Raw genomic sequence first — 22,057 nt, 5'->3', positions numbered from 1 at the left:
TATTCTAGTAATAAATAAATAAATCTATTCAAATATTAGATACAATTGTAGGAACAATAAATATAATAAACATTTGTCTGACTTATTTTGTATCAGTTTCGTTTCATTCTCAGTTCTATTAGTCACTTCCAGTTACATTGATATAATTTACCATAGTTTGCCACTCTCAATGGCCACCTCCAGAGTTTGCACCGTCACTCTTCAAGGCTTTCTTAAAGTTCTGTCTGGATCCCTTTCTCAGACAGAGTAAATTCAGCGGTCTCGCTTCAAACAGTTAATAACAGAAGGCTCTTTCCAGTCCACTTGCCTCTCCTTCTCAGTTTTCTTTTTAAAATAGTATTTCCACTGTGTTGTGGGGAGAAGCTCGATCATTGCTGCCACTTTTCACCTCCACCCCTTTCACTCTGAATTTCAATGATACTAGCAGTTCTTCTTCAAGCAGTTCTTCTTCAAGCAGTACTCCAGTTGTAATCCACAAAACGTTTCTAATATTGGTAGCTTACCAAACCTCAATTCTCCATCTCCTCGCTGCTGCCTTCTTTGATGACTGGTTGCGTCCTTGGGTCTGCCTGCAATGGGCTGACTTCTTTCACCTCGGACTTCGGACTCTCTTCTTCACCACTTCAGGATCACAAATCCCGATTAGACTCCAAGATTTCCTCCTCACTTTGGTGATCCCTCCAGGATCTGACCACACCACGAATGGCTATTCAAAGGTAAAAAACCTGATGCAGGAGAGCAGAGCAAAGTTCTCCTGCACCGCCATGATGCAACATCACTGGAAACCCCATGAAGTTTCAAATCTTGAATGGTCATATAATTCTACCTAACAGTAGGACTGAGAAGTTTTTTTTATCTCACCTGTTATTTCCATCAGAGCAAGTCAAACCCTAGCACTGAAAGAAAACTTGACTAACCAAGAATATAGCTTAAACAAGGTTTGGATTTCAAGATTAATGTTCAGCCAAGTCTTTCAAATATTTGCCAAATATTTCTCCTTCATATTGATTTCAAAATTCATATTTCACCAGTACCTTAAAATGTCATCGGTATAGATGGCAATATACAAAAAACATTAAAGAAGACATTTGGCATGGACACAACTGACTTGTTTTTTCCACAATTAGGCTGCTTCAAAGTCTGAAGAGCTTTTTTGTAGCCACAGTAAGAATGAACCATGCTGTAGTGTTTATAAAAATTCTGGGCAGAGCGATTGTCTTTTGGATAGCAGATGAATAATCAATGTGCAAGATGAGAGAGAGAAAATGTATTTTTCTTCCTACAGTGACTGATTAAACTGTCTTGTTGCATTAAAATGATAGACTTTCTCAATGGCATAGTTATCTCAAAGAATTACATTTTCCTCACAAATTACTGTTCTACTCCAGTTTAAAAATTACTATTTTCCACATTTCTCTCTCCTGGTTATTAAAATTACTAAATTTTCCTTATTTTTTAGCATTTATTTTTCCTTTAATATATTCTGAAACCCTACAAATTTCACACAGCCATTGTGTAACAATATATGTTGTTAGATCTATTTTGCTTTGTTTTTGTTCTTGCTTTTGTATTGGTCTTTGACCAAAATAAAGATGTAATAGATGGTATATGTTTACATTTCATTGAAAAATGTGTCATGGTTCAATGTCCTTTTTTCCTTTCCACTTCCTATTGTTTATTATCTGAGAATTTTCCCCAGATTCCTTGCCAAGAAGGAGCAGTTGGTTTTGTATTTAAGCTCATATAGTAGATTCTCTTTTGGTTCAATTCTTTTGGAATCTAAAAATATTATTTTTGACTATGTATCTTACAATCAGGTTATTAATTTTAATTGGTCCTCACTGTGGCTTGCTGGAATATTTCATTACTTATAATAATAGTGTTTTAATATGATAGTATTTTAATGAATGTTATTGTTATGCTTTTATATGGTTTGATATTTTATTTAACTCAAGTTCCCCTGAGTTCTTCTTTAGAAAATAAAACAAGAATAATTTAAATCTAAATAAATTAACCAACTGAATAAGTTTACTCCGATTTCTTTTAAAATTCCACCATTCAGATCAGGCTGAAATATAAAAAGAACTTTAAACAGCGCTCAGCTAAATAAAAAGTGGGAAACAGATGCTAAGCAAAGTAGGAGAAAGACTTCTCTTATGCTAAATTATCTTACTACATGTATGTATATCTACCCTTTAGAAAGTGAAGAGAACTTTCTAATCCTATTCTTAGAAAAAGTGGGATTTACTTCTTATTGTTACATAAAAATATTTGGATTGCTTTAAAAATATTGGATATTTACTGAGAAATATTTATTTTTTTCAATATGGCAGTATGACTACAATGTCCAAGGAAGATGCTCGGCCTTTGAGGCATAAATCCAGAAATCTCCTCAAATTGGGAGTGGACTATGATGAGAGCAAAATGGCAGGAAATAATACAAGTGAGTACATTCTGCCCTTTGTCCTTTTCCCTTTTCTCTTTGTTAACTCTTGGAGAGCTGTATGCAACAAAATTTCATTTGAATGTATGCCAATTAATGTACACTGAAGTGACAATAAAGTTATTCTATTCTATTCTATTCTATTCTATCCTGCTGCTAAAGTTCCAGATACATCCATCATCTTCCTTTTCCTGGCGCCTATAAGATTAACTGTTTAAAAGAAAGGAGGGAGAAAGAGCAAGGAGGAAATAGAGGAGAAAAGCAAAGGAAAGCAAGAATTGTCTACTACAAAAGAATTGGGGCAACACTTGCAGTAACTCAGCAAGTAGTAAGAGTCCTCCAAAACTGATAGAACTTTTGGCTATTCTAGACCTATATATCTTAGATGTTCTTTGATCATAAACTCACATATTCTTTTTTTTTTCAGATGAAATGAGATGCAGAAATAAACATGAGGAAAGCAAATTCTCACTACAATATTGCAGATTGTTCATTTAGTCACATGATCAGCAGCAGTGGTGGGATTTGCTACCTGGGGCGTGACTTGGTGGACATGGTGTGGTTTGGTGGGTGTGGCTTGGTGGGTGTGGCAGGGGAAGGGTACTTAAAAACTCCCTCCCCACTCCTGGGGGAAGGTTACTGCAAAATCCCATTCCCTCCCCACCCCACTAACCTGCTTTTCAGCTCCGTTCTCCTGTGTAGGGCAACAAAAGAAGACCCAGCTGATCAGCTGGGACTCAGGAGGCAGAGAATAGTTGGGGGCGGGGCCAGTAAAAGGTGGTATTTGCCGGTTCTCTGAACTACTCAAAATTTCCACTACTGGTTCTCCAGAACTGGTCAGAAACTGCTGAATACCACCTCTGATCAGCAGGTAAATTATGAAGAGATAAATTTATATAAGTTGATTACAGATTAAAAGCTATTCATGAGGTGGATCTTTGGATTTCATTTATGAAAACCCTGTTAGTCCTAGCCTACTTCCATATTCTACTTTTAATATGCTTGAAAGTCAATAATCCTTCAATAGGGACCAGTGTCTCCATCTCTCTCTCTCTCTCTCTCTCTCTCATCATCATCATCATCATCAATTTCTCATTTATCTATCTTATTTATATGGTCACTCCTCTCACAAAACATACAATCAAACCATAAAAACAAAAACCTTTCAACAAATACATATTTTTATATTATTAGTCTGGGTAAACGTGCCAAATATTATAAATAGTAGAATTATCTCATCATATCATCAATCCCTTGTGACGACCTGTTGATACAACCAGGTTTTGAATGAATTCCATAATCCAAGCCTGTTCAGTTTGTTGTTCCAATTTGACTAGGACTGTCACAGCCTAGGTGTGGTTCTTGCTCAAAACCTGCCCAAGACAATTCCAGTTTTCTAAAATTAGGAAGTAAGGAGAAGCAAGAATATTTCTTTCCATTATTGTTCTCTCTGCCAGGGCCACTAAGCTCAGGGGTGGGATTCACATTTTTTAACAATCGGTTCTGTGGGCTTCGCTAGGTGGGCCTGACCATGTGACTGGATGGGTGTGGCTTCTACTTCTTTTTTTTTTGCAGCACACCCCTTCCTGATTTTTGGGCCTTCTGGCCTCAGGGGAGCCTCCTGGGGAGGCGTTTTTGCTCCCAGAAGACTTCCCTGGGGCTCAGGAAGGAAAAAACTGTGTTTTACTCCCAGTCACACCTCCCTAGGTACAGGCAAAAATCCTTGACTCCCAAGGGAAAGAATGTTGTTATGGCTATACATCCCACACTGTCTCCATCAACCCCCCATTCCCACAGCTTGCCCATCAACTGCTGTAGCAGCTGTGAAGATTCCAATTTAAAAATGACTCCAGGGCTGACACTTTGTCCTTGGATTTAGTCAAACTTCTTGTTATTAATTCTGTTGTTTGTCCTATTTGCATTAAGTAGAAACCGGAGCAGCATTACTGTCAGATGATGGCATTTATTACATTAGAGGAAGAAAATGTGAAGGCACCTCTAATCTTGTGTGTGCACTTATAGGCACTGTTAGCCATTTGTGGGAACAAAATAGATATCTGGATTTGTTTCAGTGTCTTGTACCCATGTTAGTATCATTGTCCGTTGTCGTTTTTGGTTTCTCAATGTCATTCATGAATCATATGGCCTGTAGATCATATACTGTACATAGTGTAAAGCATAAGACAAATGAAGAAAGTCAATAGTTTAAAATCTATTGGTGATAAATAAAATAGTGAGCACTCATTTACTTTTTCTAGATTTTATTTTCTTCTGCATTTTTCTCCTTTCTCTTCATCAATTTATTTTTCATATGTTGGGCTTCTCCTGAAATTGTTGTTCAGACTTTTTTCAAATATTATTATCTCCTTAAAAAATGTGAATAAATAGCAAAATAATTTTCTTTCACTGAATGCTCATGCCATTTTTTAAATTAAGAAATCATCAAACAGTTTCAAGGTCAGAATTTTGCTTCTAATGCAGGATCTTTTTGAAGTAATTTTTTTTACCATTCCAGAGGTCTTGCACAAACTGTTCCAAATATCTCATGTCAAATAAAGGAAAACAAACATTCCTTAATAAGTAGTCTAAGTCCTTGCCAAAATTAAGAGGTTTGTTATGGCATGAGTTTCTAGAGTTGCATTTCTATTCTCTGCAACCATACCATTGACTCAAAAATAATTACACTTCTTTCCTTTTCAAACTAACAATTTACCTTCCTTCAGGAGCAACAGCTCCTCAAACTGAATAATGATGGACTTGAAACAGCTGTTGGACTGAATTGCTACAGCAAGTATCCAACACAAAGAACAAACATCCTATGTTGCTGTTTGGAGTAGTTCTTTCTTTCAAAGCCAATTGTGGATGATTAAAAGAAAGTAAGCTATGCATTTCATTTTGAGCTAGCATGCAACTAACAACTATCCAGAGAAAGGGGATATTCTAATTCTTCCTTGCCATAATAAGCAAGGTGTTAGAGATCTGTGACGACAAAATTCACTTTCTTTAAACAGAAGTCATCCAGTTAGAGAAAATAGAGCATGATTTGAAGGTCCAGGAGACATTTCTCATCTGTATAGCCTCCTTAAATAAAACTCATATGATTTATTCTCCTGGGAATGATATATATTAATTAGTACTAAGGATCTTTTGTGCAAAAATACATAGCGAACAGATTATAGTGCAATGATACAGGACATACTACGCTTGTATGCAGACGATACTACGCTTGTAGGACTTATTTCTGGGGATGATGAGTCTGCATATCGGGATGAGGTATTACAGCTATCCCACTGGTGCAAAAATAATAATCTTCTATTTAACATTAAGAAGACCAAGGAGGTTATAGTGGACTATAGGAAAAAAAGAGCAGACATTCAGCCACTGTATATAGAGGGAGTTCGTGTGGAACAGGTGGTTGAATGTAAGTATCTCGGGACCATCATTACAAATGACCTGACCTGGAGTGCAGACACTGCTGCTTTAATTAAGAAGGCACAACAACGGTTGTATTTACTAAGGATTCTTAGGAAACAACAACTGGCTGAGAGTCTACTGACTACCTTCTATCGGAGTTCAATTGAGAGTATATTATCCTACTGTCTCTGTGTATGGTTCTCGAGCTGCACAGTGGCAGAGAAAAAGGCAATTCAGAGGGTGATTAGGATGGCCCAAAACATCATTGGCTGCTCACTCCCCTCTTTGGAAGAACGGTATAGGAATAGATGTAAGAGGAAGATATTTAATATATTGAATGATTCCTCTCATCCGGGACATCAGCTCTTTGAACTATTACCATCGAGAAGGAGATTCAGGGTATTAAGAACAAGGACGACTAGATTTAAGAACAGTTTTTATCCAAGTGCAGTTTTGAGTTTGAATGCAGGGTCATAAGATTTTGTGGAATTTAATGGCTGAGAGTAATGGGGCATTTACATTTTTAAATTGTATAGAGATTATTGTATGGTCTGTTGTGTTTAATTTTATTTTTCTTTCAATAGTGTTGTCCAGTTTTACTTGTGGAAGAGCACCTCATTTCGTTGCACCCGCTTGCGAGTGTAATGACAAATAAAATTCTTATGTCTTATGTCTTATACATTGAATGCCACAAGTTCCAGATTTAATCCAGGCACTTCCAAAACAATCAGGATAGTCACTAGGAATCAGAACAGTAAGCGATACTGTCTCTATCAGAGTAAATAATCTATAGCATGCCAAACTTTATTTAACTAAAATTCATGATTTTTTTAAAATTGCACAATATATGTTTTAAATTTAACAACATCTGAAATGCCCTGCATCTATTCTATGTGTTGGGTACTTCCACAATACAGATTCTTGCTTCCGGAAGTTTACAACATAAATCAATTTTTTTTCCAGATTTATTAGTACTTAGCAATAGCACTTAGACTTATATACTGCTTCACAGTGTTTTACAGCCCTCTCTAAGTGTTTACAGAGTCAGCATATTGCCCCCAACAATTTGGGTCCTCATTTTACTCACCTTGGAAGATGGAAGGCTAAGTCAACTTAAGCCTGGTGAGATTTGAACTGCCAAATTGCAGGCAGTCAGCAGAAGTAGCCTACAGTATTTCACTCTAACTATCCACCACTGTGGCTTAACATGACTGTAAAACTTGGCTTTCCATATATTTAATCACCACAACATTTTTAAATTTACAAAGCAATGAAGTCACATATACCAGTATTTTTCACTTGCTAATCATTCATTCAGTGACCATTTAAATATGCTCTAGAGCAGGGGTATCAAAATCAAGGCACATGGGCCAGGGCCAGGCCATGAAGTGCTTAGATCTGGCCCACAGGGATACCCTGGAAACAGTGAAAGACCGGCCTGCAGTGCAGCGAAAACAACTGCCTTCTGCAGCCCTCTGCCAGCAAAAATGGACCCCAGGGAAGCTATGTGCAGCCCACTCTGGCTCAGTTTTTGGCTGCAATGGCCTTCTGCAGCCTTCTGCCAGCAAAAATGGAGCCCAGGAGGCTCTGTGCAGCCTGCCCAGGGCCTGTTTTCAATCACAACAGCCTCCTGCAGCCCTCTGCCAATGAAAAAGGAGCCACCCTGAATGCAGCCCCTTTGAGCTCCATTTTGCTGGCAGAGGGCTGCATCATGGCCAAAAACAGAGTCTCGATGAGTGACTTTGAGCTGGCCATGCCCACACCTCCTGAGATCAAACACAACCCTGATGCAGCTCTCAATGAAATCGAGTTTGACACCCTGTTCCAGAGTTTAAATTCTAGATGTTTTCCTCCAAACTTTTTGTGTAAATAGGTATTTAGCTATTCTCTTGATGTCTTTGAAAAGTATTTGATCTATGTTGACTGAATGATGTTTTATTGTTTGGAAACTCCTCTAGTTTGGAAACAATTTGAATTGTGAACTCCTTGTGAGTTCAAAATGATGAAAGATTTAATATTTTCCCCAGATGTCTCTTTGTTTTTTTTAAAAAAATAATAGAAAGTAGACAAAAATGCTAACTGTAGGTTGAACCTCTGGTTAATTGTGCAATGAATAACAATAACAACAACAATCACTTACATTTCATTTTAATGTATATTGATTACTGTACATTCAAAGTAACAATAAAGTTATTCTATCCACTCAAATAGGCATGGTCAGGGGTGGGATTCAAATTTTTTAACAACCGGTTCTGTGGGTGTGGCTTAGTTGGTGGGCATGGCTTTGTGGTTATGTGACTGGCTGGGTGTGGCCAACTCAACATCACTCACATTGAGGCACGCATCTCTTCGCCTGGCCTCTCGTGACTGTGGGTATGCTGCAACAGTCATAAATGTGAAAATTGGTCATAAGTCACTTTTTTCAGTGCCATTGTAACTTTGAATGGTCATTCCACACAAGCAAAATACCAGCAAAGGAGGGGGGAAAACTCCAGAGAAGTTCCAGAGACAGGAAGTCTAGTCCTGCCAAGAATGTAATAAGGGTTAACAGAGAGGCAGTTTCTGTAAGTAACACCAGAATGTTTCCTTCCTGCCTTCCTTACAGGATTAGGCCATTAATTTCTTCTAACAACCAGTTCTCCAAACTGCTTAGAATGTTAACAACTGGTTCTAGTGAATAGGTGTGAACCTGTAGAATCCCATCCCTGGGCATGGTTTTTTTTTTCGTTTTCGTTTTAGTTTTTGAAAAGGCTGAATACATATGACAGAAATGAATTATTTTTATATAAAAGGGCTTGGTGTAAAAATGAGATTTCCTCCTTCACATATGTATTGATTCTTGTTAGGAATAACAAGGTTACCTAACATAGTTTGGGTAAAATAATATATATAAACTATGATTGTAAGTTTAAGTGTGTGTCACTTTAAACTGCAAAGCATGTAATTTTGGGTGCGGTTGTGAACCACCATAAGAGGGAGCAAGAGAACCTGACGATTCCCTGACGATTGACTGGTTTGATGGATTGATGGTTTGTTAACTGCGTGTTTTCCCTACTGCTGAGTTGCTGAAGGAAGAGAGGAGTTTTGACTTCTTCATATCTCTACTGCGAGGAGATATATTACTGGACTGATATTTGTAAGTTTACTGATCTCTTTTTCGACACTGGAATTTGCAACTGAATAATCCCCGGACGAACTGAATTAATGAATGATATATGGACTTGTTGTGTCTATAGAACTGGCTGGAGTTCCCAACCAGGTCCGCAGTTCGAGCGGGAGCGCCAACCGCTCCCATTGGCTGATGCCGTTTGACAGCCGGCTATAAAAGGAGCTGTCAAACGGCATCAGCTGTTGCCACCAGCTGATCTGCCAAGTTAGCCTGGCAGACGTGGCAACCCTTTATTCACCTGAATAAAGCCTCTTTAAAATGAACACTCTGGCTCAGCCTCCTATCTCCGCCGCTCTACAACACTGGCAACGAAGGTGGGATGTGATAAGAGGCTACCAGATGTCCGATTGCAGAGCTGGTCACTAAAAAGAGCGAAGCCACCGGGCGCTGAAGCCACAGCCGCCGACGCTCACCAAGAGCGCGAAATTTAAAGCCTCCGAGGAGACAGACGCCGCCTGACAGGCGCAGCCGCATAACGCTCTTCTAAGAGCGTGATTTTCGAAGCCGCAGCAGCTGAGGTGACAGGCACTGCTGCCTCAAGATGAACACCAACCCGACATTCCCACCCTTCAAGCCAGCCGAAGAAACGTGGGAGTCATACAAAAACCGGTTTATCTACTTCCTGGATGCTATCGAACTCACAGACGCTGCAGAGCATGGGAAAAAATCTTTCTTCCTCAGTTACTGTGGGGCTGCGGTTTTTGACACCGCTACAGCACTAGTTGCCCCTCGCTCTGTAAGAACCATCCCTTGGGAAGAGCTCCAAGAGATTCTTTCCAATCACTACTCACCTAAACCCTCCCAGATAGCTAGGAGGCATGCCTTCAGAACCAGAAGGCAGGCTGAGGGGGAATCAATTAGTGAGTACATGGCAGCCCTGAGATCAGCTGCCTTACAAGTGTGGGTTCAGAGACTACCTAGAAGACATGCTCTTGGATCAGATTGTCTGTGGGGTCAGGGACCTTAGGCTTCAAAGACGCTTACTAGCCAAAAAAGACTTAACCCTGGCCTTAGCTATAGAAGAAGCCCAAGCTGCTGAGCTCTCTGCTCAATCAGCAGCTGAGATTCAAGGAACTCCTATCAGGCCAGGCAGCTCCACTATTCACTCTGAGGAAATTTCCCTTGAAGAAGACCCCATAGGCACAACAGACATAAACCGCCTTAGGCAGCAAAAGCCCCCACAAGAAGGAGCAGGGCAAAGGAACAACTTCACCCCCAAGCAACCTCTCATTTGTCTGAGCTGTGGGGGTTCCCACCTTAGAGCATCCTGCAGGTTCAGGAATGCCATTTGTCTAAACTGTCAGAGGAAAGGCCACCTAGCTAGAATCTGCCAAGCAGGGAGAACCTTCCCTCAGAGACCTCAACCTACAGCTAATTTCCAAAGGCAAGTGGAAGATTGCTATACTTGCTACCACGCAGACCACACTTCCAAAACCTCTAACAAAATAAGTATTATTTTTTTTTTAGAAGGTTAGCCTTGCAGAATGGAGGTGGACACGGGATCTGCGCTTTCAATCATCTCCTGGGAGACCCTGAAGAAGATTCACCCCAGAATTTCAAAAACGAAGCTCCAGAAATGCCACCTGACCCTCACGGGACTACCAGGGCAAGAACATCCCTGTCCTCGGGAAAGGCAAGTTTTTAGTTCAGTTCCAAGGTTTTAAAGGCCATTTGCCTTTGGTGGTTGTTAATGGTGCCCTCCCAGTCTGCTGGGACTAGATTGGTTCCCTTCCCTTAGTATAACTGGAATCCATGCTGTCTCAACCTCTGAAGTAGACACCCTATTCACAGACTATTCTGATGTCTTTAGCAATGAATTGGGTTGCTATTCTGGCACCCCCATCTCCTTCACTGTGGACCCCCAGGCAATTCCCCTTCGCCTCAAGCTGCACAGGGTACCCTTTGCCATCTGTCCAAAATTAGATTTAGAATTAGATAAATTACTAAAGCAAGGGGTATTAGAGCCAACTGATTTTGCCAAATGGGAGACCCCCATAGTCACCCCACTCAAAAAGATGGCAGCGTGAGAATCTGCGCTGATTACAAGACCACCCTCAATCGTTTTCTGCAGGTCAGCGCATACCCTGTACCTGTGATCCAACACCTATTACACACTTTCGAACCTGGCACCATCTTTGCCAAATTAGATATGTCCCAGGCATACCAACAATTCCCTGTTGATGATCAGACAGCTGAGCTGCAAACCATAGTCACCCATAGGGGAGCATTCAAATGCAAGCGCCTCCAATTTGGCGTGAGTGTAGCCCCAGGTATTTTCCAGTCTCTCATGGAAAGGATCCTCCAAGGACTTCCAGGGGTAGTCCCTTACTTTGATGACATTTTAGTTTCAGCAGCTAATAAACCTCAGCTAATACAAAGGGTTAGGGCAGTCCTAGACAGGTTCAGGCAGCATGGCCTCAAACTCAAAAGGGAGAAGTGCACCATCGCCACTAAGCAAGTGGACTTTCTAGGATACAGGATTGATGCCTCTGGTATTCACCCAATTGAATCCAAAGTCAGGGCTATCCACGAGGCACCCACACCAACCAACAAGATGGAACTCCAAGCCTTTCTGGGGCTGCTGAACTTTTACGCTTCATTTCTTCCTCATAAGGTATCCATTGCAGAGCCCTTACACAGACTGTTAGACAAAGAATCCCCCTGGCATTGGGGACCCAGGGAAGCCCACGCTTTCAAATCAGTCAAATCCTTACTAACATCTGATGCAGTTTTAATCCAATTTAATCAACAACTCCCTCTAGTCCTGGCTGCTGATGCATCCCCTTTTGGTATTGGGGCAGTTCTGAGCCACAGGCTCCCGAATGGTTCTGAGGCACCAATTGCCTTTTTCTCTAGGACTTTCTCTGCTGCAGAAAGAAACTACAGCCAAATTGATAAGGAGGCCTTGGCTGCAGTAGCTGCAGTAAAAAAGTTTCATGAATTTCTATTTGGGCACCACTTTGAACTCATAACTGACCATAAACCACTTCTAGGACTTTTGTCAGGGAACAAGCAAACCGCACAGGTCCTATCACCTAGGATGACCAGGTGGACTCTGTTCCTGGCCGCATATTCATTTAAATTAGTGCATCGCCCTGGAAAAAACTTGAGTCACGCAGATGCCCTTAGTTGCTGCCCCCTGCCAGTTCCAGTCGAAGACCCAACACCCATTCATGCCATTTTTGAAGTAAATGAACTTAAATTGCCTGTTACAGCTGAAGACATTGCAACGCACTCAAAAAAAGACAAGGTAATTGCCCAGGTTCTGGACTGGGTGGGAAGGGGGTGGCCTGAAACACAATACACTTCTGATTTCACTCCTTTCAAAATTCGCAAGCAAGAATTGTCAAGCCTACAGGGTTGTCTGTTGTGGGGGACAAGGGTGGTCATCCCAGCCACTCTCCGTGTAGCCATCCTAAAGGTCCTTCACGAAGGCCACCCGGGCATTGTGAGGATGAAGGCCCTGGCCCGCGGTTACGTTTGGTGGCCAGGCATGGATGCCCAAATCTCCAGCTGGGTAAGCTCGTGCCAACCTTGCCAAACTACCAGGCCTGCCCCACCAGCAGCCACTCCTACCAGGTGGAAAAGTGCTGGGGGACCTTGGTCTCGCCTGCACATCGACCTGGCTGGACCAGTACACGGGCGGACCTTCTTGGTTTTAGTAGACTCGTATTCCAAATGGATAGACTTGGCCCTACTTCCTTCAACAACCACTCAAGCAATTGTTAAGGCTCTGACCCGTTTGTTTGTTACCCATGGCCGCCCTGACACACTGGTGTCTGACAATGGCCCCCAGTTCACATCTTGTGAGTTTAGTATGTTCGCTGCCAACTTAGGTATCAGACACATTCTCACAGCCCCTTTTCACCCAGCTAGCAATGGAATGGCTGAAAGGGCAGTCAGGTCAGCAAAAGAGGCACTTGCTAGGTTTGGCCAGGAAAACTGGCACTCCAAACTGTCACGGTATCTTCTAAGCCAGCATACAACCCCATGCACCTCTACAAATAAATCTCCTGCTGAACTATTAATGGGGAGGCGTCTTAGGACCACCTTGGACAGGCTACATCCCCATTACTGCCCAGACACCCCCCTGGGATCTGACAGCTTGGTCAGGGACTTTGCCCTGCATGACCTGGTATATGCCAGGAATTATGCAGGGGACCCGCTGTGGGTACCTGGACAGGTTGTGTCAGTTGCAGGGCCAAGATCCTACAGAGTCCTCCTAGAAGACAGACGCTTGTAGCGCAGGCACGTGGACCAGCTGAGGAGAAGGTGGAGAAGCACAACCGATGGCTCCTGCATCCAGCCAAGCGACCCGATCTACCCAGCAAGCACCAATGATCCAGCCTACCCGACAACCGCCAAGGGGCCGGTCTACTCGGCCCAACCAGCCAGCACAGAAGGCTCCCTGCCGGGGCCGCTCTACCCATCCGAGAGTTCCCTGCAGGGCCTGATCTACCCCGCCAACGCCGAGAGCTCCCTGCAGGGCCTGACCTACCCAGCCGGCGCCGAGAGCTCCCTGCCGGACCCAATCTACTCAGGCGACTCCAGCTCACCGCCGGGCCCAATCTACCCGAGAGACACCGAGAGAACTCCCTACCGGGCCGGTCTACCGACGAAGGACTTTAGACTTACAACCGAGCAAGCCGGTCTACCGCCCCGGCCGAACGACGCGCCAGAAACGAAACGAATGGAGAAGCCTACCTGATCCACCGCAGGGCCTCACAGGCCGAACCCGCTCCCCTGCAGTCTCCGAGATGCTCCCCGGGGCCGAGGACTTCGCTCCAGCCAGAGACTTTCCTGAACTCCGGCGGTCCTGCCGCCATCGTAGACAACCGGCCTATTTGTGGGACTACGCATGCTCTTGGCTGGGGGAAAGGAGTGTTGTGTCTATAGAACTGGCTGGAGTTCCCAACCAGGTCCGCAGTTCGAGTGGGAGCACCGACCGCTCCCATTGGCTGATGCCGTTTGACAGCCGGCTATAAAAGGAGCTGTCAAATGGCATCAGCTGTTGCCGCCAGCTGATCTGCCAAGTTAGCCTGGCAGACGCGGCAACCCTTTATTCACCTGAATAAAGCCTCTTTAAAACGAATGCTCTGGCTCAGCCTCATATCTCCGCCGCTCCACAACAGGACTGTTTTGACTATGCTAAAATTCTTGCTGGAATAAACTTTTTAACTAGCACTGTGTATCTGTTTTACTGAGTGTAAGCTACAAAACGTTTATCTCACATATTTTGCCTGCCTGCCTGCCTGCCGTGCAGATTCTGCTAGGGTGTATCCCTAACACTGGTTATGGGCCCAGCTGCACAGTCAGACTAACCAGGATATAACAGGCTTATATAAAGTGAGAGTTAGTGTAGTTACACAATACTGTAAACAGACAGCTGTGTTTTATTAATTATAGTTTAATATCCAGAGAAGAATGGCACAAGTCAATTTACCAAGTTCGTCTCTAATATCCAAACTGGATGGAACAAACTATGTTTCATGGTCTATGAAATGCAGCCTACTTCTACGTAGAGAAGGTTTGTGGAGTATAATTCAAAACCCACCAGAGGTAGATGCTTGGGATCCGGAGGATGAAGATGATGCCCAGAAAATACAAGAATATAAACTGAAGAATGAGCAAGCTCTCTGTATAATAGGACTGACACTCTGTGAACAGCAGCTTGTCCATATTCGTGGAGAAGAAACAGCTACTAAGAAACAGCTACTAATTTAAAGAAGATTTATGTTCGAGACAGTGTAGGAGCACATATAAATCTTACACGGAAGCTGTTCAGAACACATCTTCAAAAGAATGGAGACATGTTGACTCATATAAACACTATGAAGAGGATTTTTCAGGAACTGCATGAAAAAGAACTTATCTTCACTGAACTACATCAGGTTTATATAATTTTGTCTTCGTTAGATGAGAGCTATGACGACTATGTAACTTCACTGGAAGTACTGCCAAAAGATAACCTCACATTAACTGACATTACTGGCAGATTAATTGAAGAAGCCAGGAGAAGGCTTGAAAGGGATCAACTGAGAAGGGAATAACCACAAGAAGAGAAATTATCTTCGTCAGCCTACACAATTAGAAAATGTTTTAATTGTGGAAGAAAAGGACATTTGGCTAGATTCTGCAAGAAAGAAAAAACGCCACAATGCCAGCCAAAATGCAAAAAGGCATCAAAAGGATAAAAAATGCTTAGAGTTAGCCATATATAGCAACGAAACTGTGAACAACAATAATTTTTGGGTTGTAGATAGTGGAGCATCGCACTGCATAATGAAAGATAAGAAAAGATTTATTAAGATGTCCACGAGTTCACAGCAGATATCGTTAGCTAATGGCTGGAAAATTAAAGCAAAAGGTGAAGGTACTGCACATTGTTCTTGCATACAAGAAAATGTAAAAATGTTATATGTACCACAACTTAAGTTTAATTTGCTTTCAGTTAGAGTTTTGATTAAACTAGGTTATGTAGTTACCTTTAGGGGAGAAAACTGCATAATAGAAAAGGAAGGTAAAAAAGTGACTGCAACTTTAAAAGGTGAATTGTATGTGTTAAAAGATAAACAATTAGAGGTGGCTAACACAGTGTATAATAACGTTAAACCTCATGATGAATACATACATTTGTTACACAGACATTTAGGGCATATAAATTTTAAAATGCTCAAGCAAATGGTTGAACTATCTAAAGGTATAAAACTGAAGCCTTGCAGTAAGTATTTGCACTGCAATGCTTGCAGTCAAGAAAAAAGCAAGATAATACCAGCAAATAGAGTTAATGGATTTAAAACTAAGGAGCCTCTAGAGGTCATATTTGCTGATATTATAGGTCTTAAAAAACCAAGTGTGGAGGTGCTCGTATATATTAAGTATAATGGATCATTATTCTAGATATGGTTTCTGTTATTTAATGAAGAGTAAAAGCGAAACATATCAGAATTTCTTTAATTGGTTGAAGTTTGCAGAAAGAAAAACTAAAAGGAAACTAGTAACTCTTGTAACTGATAATGATACGGAATTTATAAATAATAAATTCCAAAATAGACTGAAGATGGCAGGTGTAGAACATAAAAGTCTGCACCATATAGGCCACAACATAATTCCTTTATAGAAAGACGAGGCCAAACACTACAGGCAATGGCTCGTACTATGTTGTCAGATTCAGGATTACCTGAAAATTTGTGGGGAGAAGCAATAATGTGTGGTAATCATATACTAAATAATGTTGTTAACTCAACAACAGGTGAATTACCATTCACATGGTGGCATGGTAGAAAACCTGACCTAAGCTACATGCACACATTTGGAGCACCAGCATGGGTGCATGTTCCTACACAACTGAGACATAAGGGGCAGCATAGGGCTAAAAGATTATTTTTTGTAGGTTACGAATCTAACCATAAATCTTACAGGTTGTGGGAAGAAGGTACATCTAGAGTTTACTGTAGTGCTAGTGCACAATTCCTTGAACATGTAGGATGGGAAAAACTGGAGCAAGATTCAAATAAAGATGTAATCATAGAAACCTACAAAAGACCAAACCACCATATCAGTAATAAGAAGAATCCAATTAAAGAGGAAGTGCACCAAACAGGAAGAAATAGGTGAACAGGAAGAAATAGATAACCAGGAACAGGTAGTACATGAAAGTCCACCTGTAAGCCATGTACTACCTAGACGTTCAACACGTGAAACCAGACCACCTGACAGGTACCAAGCAAGTGTAGTTTGCCAAGTAAGTAAAGTTCCAACTACTGTGGAAGAACTTAAAATGTATCCTGCAAAGGATCAAGAAAATTGGCATAGAGCAATGGAAAAGCACTAATTGGTTGGAGATCAATTAGACAGCAACACATAAGTATGTCCACAATGGAAGCAGAATTTTCATGTCTGTCTTTATTATGTACTGATTTAATTCTGTATAAACAGTTATTATTAGATATGGGATTAACTGTTAAAGATTCCATTGTAGTGTATGAGGACAATCAAGCAGCCATACGGTTGGCTACAAATATTGCTGTGAAAACGAGATCTAAGCATACAGATCTTAGATATCGGAATGTAAGACAATCTGTAAAGAATGGTTTAATAAGACTGGAATATTGTATGATTGAGCAAAATATTGCTGATCAGTTCACAAAAGCCCAAGGTGCAGTAAAACACAAAGAAAATTGTGATGACTATGGGTTAAGGTTATAAATATATATATTATTATATTATTATATTACCCCAAAGGGGAGAATGTTAGGAAAAACAAGGTTACCTAACGTAGTTTGGGTAAAATAATATATATAAACTATGATTGTAAGTTTAAGTGTGTGTCACTTTAAACTGCAAAGCATGTAATTTTGGGTGCGGATGTGAACCACCATAAGAGGGAGCAAGAGAACCTGACGATTCCCTGACGATTGACTGGTTTGATGGATTGATGGTTTGTTAACTGCATGTTTTCCCTACTGCTGAGTTGCTGAAGGAAGAGAGGAGTTTTGACTTCTTCATATCTCTACTGCGAGGAGATATATTACTGGACTGATATTTGTAAGTTTACTGACCTCTTTTTCGACACTGGAATTTGCAACTGAATAATCCCCGGACGAACTGAATTAATGAATGATATATGGACTGTTTTGACTATGCTAAAACTCTTGCTGGAATAAACTATTTAACTAGCACTGTGTATCTGTTTTACTGACTGTAAGCTACAAAACATTTATCTCACATATTTTGCCTGACTGCCTGACTGCCGTGCAGATTCTGCTAGGGTGTATCCCTAACAATTCTGATCCAGACTGAACTAATATGTACCTACAAGTTCAAAATTAATATCAAAAACTGGAGGAGATTCCATATAATTGTCATATTATCTAATTTATTTCTAATATTAGTGCTTGTATTTCCTGAATTGATGTGATATTATGAGAGATCCTTGGTGCTCTCTAAACTTGCTTGTTTTCTTGCAGACATTTCATTATCCAAATTAGATAACATAATGAAGGCTACTAATGAGGACATGGTGATGTTGGTGGTTAGAGTACAGTATTACAGGCTAAGTCAGCCTACTGCCAGGAGTTTGACCCTGACTGGCTGAAGTCTTCCATTCTTCGAGGTCAATAAAATGATGTTGGGGGCACTATGCTGATTTTGTAAACTGCTTAGAGAATGCTAAAAATCACTGTGAAGTGATATATAAGTCTAAGTGCTGGTGCTAAGGAGTGCAGTTTGCTGATATGATATTATGATTATTAGACCTGTGAAAGAAATCTGTAGTATGTTTTATTAATTCAAAGTACCATATTTTGCTAAATTGTAACTTCTCATTCTAAGTTTGTCATAGCAATTAGTTCTTTCTATTATTCTTGACTAGAAAAGATCAGATAAAATTTTATTCAAGTATTTTATATAGAAATCAGTGCTAAGAGTAATAATAAATGCTTTGGACAAACTTTCTTCATAAAAAGAAGAAAAAGCACCTATTATAGATAACTGCACTGTAGATATTAAAAAGGGAGGAAAATTATGTAGGAAAAAAGTATACATTAAGAAAAATAAATAGCAAAATATATTTTGGGAATACTTACCTAAAATTCAGGTAATAAATAGGTATTGCATAAAGACACTGAAAAATAAAGTGAAATTATTTTTTAAAGAAGTATTTACTAAAAGAATTAGATTGAACAGAGCAACTGGAGTACATAGAGCATTGACACGATGAGATTTACAATAATTCACACTTCTCAATATCTATTGGCATAAGTTGATCTTACACGTTTTGGAATACTTGTAAGATTGACTGATGCCTTCCAAAGGCATGCAGATAAAAAGTAGGTGCAAAGAGATATATCGCCATCCATGGAATAAAGCATGATATCATATAGGTAGAGATTATGAGTATTATATTTCTCGGTGGGAACAAAGGCAGATAATATATCTTTGCAGCATCCCTTCAGAGGCTTCAAAACTGCTCATCCACCAGACTGGTTTTGTTAAATAGATAAAAAAAATTGGAGTTACTCTCTGAATCATATACAGATGGGCTCCATGCCACATAATATACAGATGGATTCTATGCCATATAATGATGATTTGTTTCAGTTCATGGGTGGAAAAATGAAAAAAATAACAATAATAAAGATGAAAAAATATTATTATTCGCACTCTTCCAACAGCCAACAGCTTTTAACAAAAGGCTTTAACAAAAATAAGGTTATGAGGGTAAAATCATGAAGGATAAACAGAATCGATGTCATGTCTTTGTGTGTTTCAGCTAATTTCTGTTCCTTGGTCCTATAACCTATTATTCTCATATATATTTTCTGTATCTGCTTAAAGTCTTTATCTCTCTAGGACATTTAAAGAAAGGGATACCCAAATAATAATAGACATAAGGATTCAAAGGACAGACTGTAGTTTAGTAGTTAGCAGCTATATTATTGTCAGACCAAGCTTCTGCTACTGCAGTCAAGGTTGAATTTATATGGATTATATGCACTTCTTTTTGAAGAGGGTATAAATCATGTCCTACGTGGCTCACTTATATAAATTAACTCCAGGAAGAAAAGGACAGGATAAAAAACTGCAGGCATGCACAAGCAAAATAACAACTAGAAAATCAGCCTAATGAGGTCTGTTCAGAACGATTAATATACATGAGGATGGGGTGGGCAGGAACGGAGAAAGGAAGAGAGAGAAGAATTATCACATTCAGGAACAACCTGAGCCAAAACAGGGGAGAAGTTTGTTTGGGGCCCTCATGATCAGTGTGGGCCATAAACTACTAAGCTGTGTTCCTGCATTCCATGTTAGCAACTGGTCATTCCCTTGCTACTGAAGCTAGCTGCTTGAAATGCTCTGCAATAGGTAGGATGAAATCTCATTACTGTTCCTGTCACATTATCATGAGGAATGCTCATATAAGGATATGTCTCTGGCCCCTTGTTCAGACAATTAGGCAGATTTAAGTCATGCACCTATCTTCTCAGTAAGCTTTTGATAGAAACTTGGAGATGCAGAGGAAGTAGGCTCTCTCCTGCAAATGGCTTACCAATCTTAATAGACGGTGCTATGACTAGGCTCAGTAAAAATGGCAGCAAAATATGTGCAATTATAAGGAAAGAATTCCTTTTTAGAAGTGTCTTTTCACAGGAGAGAAAGGAAGGGCCTCTTCCAAATACTCCAGATTGTCATATTTCAGACATTCAAGGTGTCAACATGCCATTTGGGGCATCAGATTACTACTTTTTCTAAATCCAGTGGTCTCCATGTAATAATTCTGGTTTAGGGACTGGAGCTATACACAAGTCCCGATAGAAGGAATATCTATAGCTCAGGATTGAACTGTGAAATCCTTGGTGCTCTTTTAGCTTGGTTGTTCTGCTTAAGACGTTTCATTACTTGACTAGATAACAGCACTAAGGAGACAGAAGTAGGGAACTTGTGGTCCTCTAAAAACCTTCCAGTTTTCAACAACCTCAGACAGTGTAGAAACAATTTCTGAATGTTACAGGTTCTTTCTCTTAGGTAGGGGTTGGCAACCTTAAACACTCAAAGAGCCACAAAGCCCCCAACCGGAAGCCTCCCATTCAATCTGGAACTGACTGGAAGTCTGGTTCCCCTACCATAGAGTCTCCTCCTCGTGCAGTGTCCTTTTACCTTTTACCGAGCGGTGACCGGGCAGAGGGATGAAAGAGCCACATGTGGCTCCAGAGCCGCAGGTTACTGACCCTAAACGGGGATATCAGGTTTATAGTCTTAGTCTCTAGACAAGTATCTCTAATATAAGGCACCATAATAAAGCTGTTAGATAGAATATCATAATCCCAGCCACTACTATCTGCTGATGATAAAAAGTGCACCTGAAGAGGAAAAATGTGATATATCAAAATGCATTTTCTTTGTGTAGAGTTATGGGTCTTCTTGAAACTCTTCTTCTCTGTCACCTTCACCCAAGAAGGAATGGCTATTTTTGACACACTGTGGAGTACAATGAGGAAGTAGGAAAATTGAGTCATCCATAGGAAATATACTGAAGATAACACAGCATTTGTCAAAGTTATCAGAAGACATGTAGAAAGCTGATTTTTTGTTCAGCCTAAGACAAATAGCATTAGAGAGAGCCTATTTTTTTAATTGTTTCAGGATATTTTTAGGAATTGAATACGTGAAATATTGTACAGAATCTAAATATATTCTTAGTTACATGCTTATATTCTTTCTGACATTTATCCAATTAGTTTCAGGTTTCCTTGGTATATGGATTGATCATAGTTTGAGCCTAATTTCAAGACTCATCATTAATTTTGTCAGAAATCAACAAAGAGGCCAGTGGAGCTTTAAAATAAAACACATGATTGGAACAATATTAACTTATGAATTTTTGCCCCAGGAGATGTTCATATATAGAGCCTCAGTGGTGCAGTGGTTAGAGTGCTGTACTACAGGCCATTTCTGCTGACTATCAGCTGTTCAAATCCCACCAGGCTCAAGGTTGACTCAGCCTTCCATCCTTCCGAGGTGGGCAAAATGAGGGCCTAGATTGTTGGAGGCAATATGCTGACTCTGTAAAACTGCTTAGAGAGGGCTGTAAAGCACTATAAAGCAGTATATAAGTCTAAGTGCTATTGCTATTGCTATATAGCTTTAACCTTAACATTAATCAATAGTCAAAGCAACCTCAGGAAGTAGGCAACACTGACCTAACTATTTGGTGAAATGAAGTAGATGTTCTGAATAATGGACTAAAGAGAGATAATGAAATAAGGATTTATATGTTACTTACTAAATTCCTCTTAGAATATTAATATTTGATATATTTTTGCCAATCACATTGGTGCCAAATGCCAACAGTAAAACTTCTTATAGAGATTCTCCTTATATATTGCGGATCTTGTTAATGTATAATTTTTATTCCATAACTTTTCCCAATCTTTTACTTCTATGTTGTGTCCTAAATTTTTTGCCCATGCTATCATACATTCTTTTACTATTTCCTCTTCCATATCAAATTTTAGCAAGTAATTGTATGT

The 22,057-nt window shown here is 40.3% G+C and overlaps 1 long non-coding RNA gene across 1 annotated transcript in view; it reads left to right on the top strand.

The window, feature by feature from the left end:
- LOC148123995 (uncharacterized) overlaps window positions 1–22,057 on the top strand; it is a 47,611-nt gene that overhangs the window by 10,023 nt on the left and 15,531 nt on the right. Inside the window, exon 2 of the long non-coding RNA XR_015740173.1 lies at window positions 2,334–2,443. This is a non-coding gene — a long non-coding RNA (uncharacterized LOC148123995). The remainder of the gene's footprint in view (window positions 1–2,333; window positions 2,444–22,057) is intronic.

The sequence above is a fragment of the Pseudonaja textilis genome, chromosome Z, assembly GCF_049901715.1.
Source record: "Pseudonaja textilis isolate UNSWEBS1 chromosome Z, rPseTex1.2, whole genome shotgun sequence".
NCBI lineage: Eukaryota > Metazoa > Chordata > Lepidosauria > Squamata > Elapidae > Pseudonaja > Pseudonaja textilis.
This window is presented reverse-complemented; position numbering and strand designations above follow the sequence as displayed.